At 46.0% G+C, this 6,232-nt stretch overlaps 1 pseudogene; it reads right to left on the reverse strand.

Moving 5' to 3' along the window:
- Window positions 1–1,955: 1,955 nt before the first annotated feature.
- On the reverse strand, window positions 1,956–4,438 carry LOC147992641 (protein FAR1-RELATED SEQUENCE 5-like; annotated as a pseudogene).
- Window positions 4,439–6,232: the final 1,794 nt, after the last annotated feature.

Here is a 6,232-nt window from a genome sequence, read left to right on the forward strand (position 1 = left end):
GTCGAGTGCTCGCTGGAGGTTCTCCAGTCGAGTGCGCTCGGCCAAGTTTGCCAGGCGCGTGTCCTCCAAGGCACGAGCCTCGGGGGTTTCTCCAATGATAGGAGTGTGCAATGCATCCATGTTCCGGCGACGAAGTTCTCTCTGCAGCGACGTGAGAGGCTCGGGAAGATATTCCTCATGAGGACACGACGGGTCACCTCCACCCGCGCCTCCGTCGGTGCGGGGAAAACCGGGAGGATTGGGAGGTCCATCGACCATCAGAACCTCCGCCGCCGGATCGCTGCTGTCGCACTCGGATGCAGTCTCTACGGAGCCGATCGACAGGTCGAACAGGCCGTAGAGGGATTCGTCGGGCTCGATCGCCGCGACTTGAGGGGTGGCCGACTGGCGTGTCACCGCGTGTGTCACCCACCGCTGGAGTCTCGACCGACCAGAGCCCTTGCGCTGGTGGGAAACTGGGAGGGAGGACAACACATGAGCCGACCGGTAGGGGGTCGACGGTTGCCGCCGGAGAACGCCGCGGACGCACGCGCTAACGTGCGTTACCCCGCAGACAGGGAGTGCGTCCACGTCGAGCGGAGCCTCCTGAAGCCACGCGGAGTGGTCGGCGATAAACGTGAGCGCGCCGAGACGGATCTCGCGGCCCTCCACCAAAACTCCGCCGAAAACCATGATGATTCGGGTCGGAAAAAATCGCAACTCCTGCAACAAAACGCTAAAACCACGGCCCCACGGTGGGCGCCAACTGTCGTGGTTCTAAGTCTGGCAGTGATGTAGGGGGGTAAGTATGGAGAGGCAAGATCTTAGCTATAGAGGAGTTGTAGGAACGCAAGATTTACGAGTTCAGGCCCTTCTCGGAGGAAGTAATAGCCCTACGTCTCGGAGCCCGGAGGCGGTCGACTAGATTATGCGTATGTGAATTACAGGCGTGCGAACCCTTGTCTCAGAGGAGGGGGTCGGCTTATATAGAGTGCGCCCAGACCCCAGCCAGCCCACAATACAAAGGGTTCAATGTACATTAAGGCAGAGCGTTACTGGTGACGCTAGTAATAAAGTGCTATGATGACCATAAAAGCTACTTAATAACCGGCCGTTAGCATGCAGAGCGCCTTTAGGTCACCTGACCGTCGAGTGGCTTGGTCTTGGTCGAGTGATTGCTTCTTGGTCGAGTATCTTCAAGTCTGTCGAGTGAGACACCTTCAAGTCGATTAAAAGATGATTTCTTCTGAAGATGTCTTTGGGTAGGTTAGTTTGGACAGGTCTATGACCCTACCCTAGGTACATAGCTTCATCACTAATCGAGCTACAAAATTCAGAAAAAGGTGGATGTAAAATTCAGAAACAAGAGGATGCCAAGTTGTTGCTGACTGATTTTTTAAAAAAAGAAATGGCTGTTTCACTTCCTTTTTGTGAATGCTATTGTTGACGCTAATCTGAGTTGTTCTTACACGATTCATTCTGAAAAACAGTCTCATTTGGTACTGTCATTTGTAAGCTGAGCTGTTCCTACATGATTCGTATTGTTAGTTAATGCGTACATGTTTACAAGTATCATTTGGTACTGAAAAACAGTATGACCGGTACTTCAGCAGTGTAGAGGGAGAAAGGAAATTCAGTTCAGCATTCGCAAACCCACTGGTCGTCTTCTGAGTCGATGAGAATGGTCAATAACCGCAAGAATAGTTTCACAATTTAACCTATTGTTCAGTTCTTGCTTAATAAACAGGGAAAACTACAGAACATTTATGAAGCAGCGGCACCAAGCATTCTCAAGTATATTCAGCACATGTACTTTTCTGTGACAACAATTGATGAATAGAGTTCAGAATCAAGTGTGATATAAATAACTTAAATATTTGGACAAAGCACAAGTTGGCATCCATTACATAAATTCAAATTTCAATAAACCGAATAAATGGGATTCAAAATTCATCTCCTTCCTCAAAGACTTTTAGCTATGATGCTGCACCATTTGGAAGAATGGGTTGCACATTCATGGCTTCTTTTCCTTGACCTTTTTGGTTGGACAATTGCGACCGTCATGAAAACCTATTTGGTTGCATGTCTTGCACAAGCGTGCAACCTTGGCCTTGGCTTCTTTGTTCTTCTCCTTTTGTTTTCCCTATTCATTTCCTTTCCTCTTTTTATTCTTTTACATCTTCCTACCAAATGAGCATCATTTGGCGGGTGTATGTCAACTTGAGTAGGAATGTTGCAACCAATAAATGCCTCGTATTCCTCTTGCCTAGTGTGCTTGACTGCATTAGGAACCATTTGGTTCAGAGGCTCCTCAATGCTCAGAACACTTGCTACCAAAAAGTCCATGACTTCATCTGATTGCTTGGCTCTCTGAATTAGATCTTCCAACTTGTTTCGCACTGTTGAAATCTTTTTCCTCACAGCTGCATCCAAGGAGTCGGTGGGCTTTTCTTCTAGAAGGTTCCCTTGTTCATCATAAACACTCTCACTACAAAAAATGATGTGACCATGTGATTTCGAAAAAAATGAGAGTAATAATTATTATAACTTTCATACCTTTTACACCGTTTCTGCCATCTTTCCATAATAGAGAAGGTTGGGAGCTCCTGTTGATTTTCAGTTCGCATCACTTGGATAATATGGCGGCATGGGATTCCATGTGACTCAAATAACTTGCACGAACAGTTAGCTATCATGGTTTTCGTGTCACATCGGACCTCCCTTGCCCTACTAGCACCCGTTTTAAAGGTCACTAGTTTAATTCCCTCATCTTGTGCAATTCCTTGAACACAACAGTGGTCTCTTGCAGCAATAACTTGTTCCTGAAATTTCACAAACACCTCATATGTGAATACTTCACTACCTTGTCTCTCCATTGCCCACGGTGTGACTAATTGGGGGATCCTATGGATGCTTGAATTGTCTGCAATCAACTCCTCTTGACGTTGACATTCTAAAGCCGTCTCGAATCTAAGCCAGAACTCAACAAAAGTGAGCCTGCGATGAATGAATCGGTTAAAAAATGAATTTGCGCTTTCAGACCTTGAAGTAGTTCGCAGAATGCCTGCCAGTGATATGTGCATGAAATAGACTGGTATCCATGACTCTCTAAGGCTAAACCTTTTAGTCAACCACTCATTATCCCCCAACCCAAAGTCTGAAATTATGGAATTCCACTCTAACTCAAATTCGGTCACAGTTTTTGAACCCCATACACATGCGTTCATCCTCTTCCAAAATTCAGGTTCTTCTCTAATCACATGTGCAATCTTCTCTGGAAGTTTTTCCATTATATGCCACATGCACAACCTGTGTACTGAGGTTGGAAAAACTTTATCAATTCCATTCTTGATGCTAGTAGCTTCATCAGTTATGATGAGTCTCGGCGCCACACCTCCCATTGCTCCCAGGAAGGTCTCAAACAACCGAACATATGACTCTTTCTTCTCATTTAGTAAGAATGCACCACCAAAGAACACACTTTGTAAGTGATGATTAACTCCTGTAAATGGTGCGAAGATCATGTCATACTAATTAGTAGTATATGTAGAATCAAAGGATATATACCACGCTACCGAAATGTTTGTAGTTCTTCCTACTTGTGGCATCTGCCCAGAACACATACACTAACTTTCCTTCATCGCTCACAACGAAATCATAGAAAAATGCTGAATTAACTTCCTGCTTTCTATACCTAGCTGCGCCACAAAAATTTGTGCGTCTGCATCCCTGATTTTTAATCTGAGGCCACGATAGTAGTTTTGCAAGTCTCTCTTTGTGCATTCAGCATTCGCAAACCCACCCTCGCTGACTTGGAGGAGCCTGTACACCTGGCAGGTGCCTATGCCTGCTTTGCTGCATGTGTACAATGTGTTCTTTGCTCTTTCGCTAACTCGACGATTTGATCTGATCAAATGATGCTTATCAGGTGACACAAGACCATGGCTATGGTGCTCGACCCATGATTCTATCTTGTAGGTATCATTAGCACACAACTTCACAAAGATATGTGCATCACAACCACACCTTGTGTCCATGTTATTACGCCTTTTCTTTAATGGGTCGCCAATCATGTTACCCTTTTCTGACTTGAATCCTTCTCTGCTACACATGTATCGTTTAGTATGAACTACGTCATTTTCCAACTTCTTTTGCTGTCCGATACGAACTCCAAAACCAGAGTGATGTGCATAAGACTTGTAGAACTCCTCCACAGCCTTCAGTCCATCAAATGTCATCCCCACTTTAGGCTTCAAATTATCTTCACACTCAGGTATAAATGACGAGCACTGGAACATAAAGAATGAATAAATAAGCACCTTCATTAAAAAAATGAACTGAATACGATCATAGTCAGTGAAAGCAATTGACTTACAAAGAGAGGAGCACTTGCTTTCTTTATGGGTGTACTAAATCCTTCCATGCTCATCTGCATTTGCCTGCTATTTATTGATCCCATTGCTGCACCCACATGTACATGATAAGCCTTTTAAATTAACTGGAGAAATGACACAATATTGGCATAGGAAGTACATCCCAATCTGTATTCAGCCAACAATGCCGACGAAAAGGACTGAAGCAAAGTGATCTGATACATAATTTAGTATATAATGATGCTCCTAGAACTTGGTATACTCCATTCAACACGGCAACATGTCATAGAAAATAACAGAGAGACATTTTCACAAAAGACATATTTTCATCCATTACAACATACACAAATTTGAGTTCTTTTCTGATTTGTTACTTGACTCTCCATGTGTCGTACTTAAGTTCAGTTCATTGTCCACAGTTGTAGCTATTTTTGTGGCCATAGCAGTGCAAGTGAGATGGGCTTCCTGATGGCAACATGGGGAGGAAAAATCAGGGTCCCCATATGAATTAGGGTGGAACGAGGGCAAGCAGGTTCTAGCCGTCATAGTCGATGCAGATTCATTGTCCCTGGTAGTAGAACCCGCCATGGTAGTTGGTTGCACTGTATCCAGCAAGGACTTGTCCACCATGCGGATCTGGAGTTGGGAGATGGATTCCTTTGTGGTCGTCGTGGCGATTACCCGTGACAGTGATTGATCATGCAGATGCATGCCGCCGTGGTCGTCATTGGGATAGGGCATGCTCTGAGATTGGAAAACGATTGGGGAGTGGTGAACTAGGAGAGCTGCCCTCGCTGGGGTTTTCTTTACAAAATTTACAGGGCAAACAAGGCTGGAGGCGGGCGTGTTTGTGCAAAAAGCGGGCAAACAAACAGCAAACACAAGATCTAGATCAAACGATTGACGATGAGGGGATGCACTGATTCACGAAGATGGTTGGATTCACGTGATACGACGCCAACATTAAGTGCTTTAGTTTGGCTGAAGAAAGGGGACTTGATGAAGCCATAACTAAGGAACCAAATAAACAGAACACATTTCAGAGTTTTGAGACTTGGCATCATCCATTTCCACACGAGAATCAAACATGATGCCTTTCATCGGAATTCTCTTGATCTTCATGTTGATGTACCCAATACAAATTCAACTTGGCCAATATATAATGATTGCTAGCGTACTACTTCTAAAAAAAACCACAACTACAGCCAATAAGCATTAGTGATCACACCTAAAGCTAACACCAAGATACCAACATTTTTCCCACACGAGCGGTATGTTACTTTAGCCTCTTTGAAATTAAACCCATTAACAGTCGCACAAAGGGCGGCCTCTCGCTCTATACACGTGGGAACCCGCGTGAGATACTGTTTCAGGCAAGACAAAAACGTACGCACTTGCGTACTGGACGAGCGCTCGTGCGGTCATTCCCCAGGTCTTCCTTCCCAGATGCAGCCGTCGCCTTCTCGTCTTCCCCGCGCGAGCTCTCCTCTCCTCTTTCAGCACCTTGTCCTCCCCTCTAGGTTGCCGCCGTCGCCCCCCATCCATGACCGGATCCACGGAGGTGGCTGGCAGGGTTAGGTCGATGGCGCCGAGGAAAAGGAACAGCGGCAGGGCAGTTCTGTCGTGCAGGGTTGAGTGGCGGCCGGAGCGGGTCGGCCACAGAGATGGTCGTCCGCGGCGTCGTCCTCAGACAGAGAAGGGAGGGGAGGATGAGATGAAGAGAGGAGGGAGAGTGAGACGGCGAGCCCATGGAGAAGCGCCACTGTGAGCAGATCTGGCCCTCGGCGATAAGTACAGTCTGTAGCAACAACATAGAGATCTGGTCCAGCACCTGGCTCCACACACCTCATATACTAACCCGACGGACATAAGACACAATC

This window comes from Triticum urartu, chromosome 1A (genome assembly GCF_056163025.1).
Source record: "Triticum urartu cultivar PI428250 chromosome 1A, HENAU_Tu73, whole genome shotgun sequence".
NCBI lineage: Eukaryota > Viridiplantae > Streptophyta > Magnoliopsida > Poales > Poaceae > Triticum > Triticum urartu.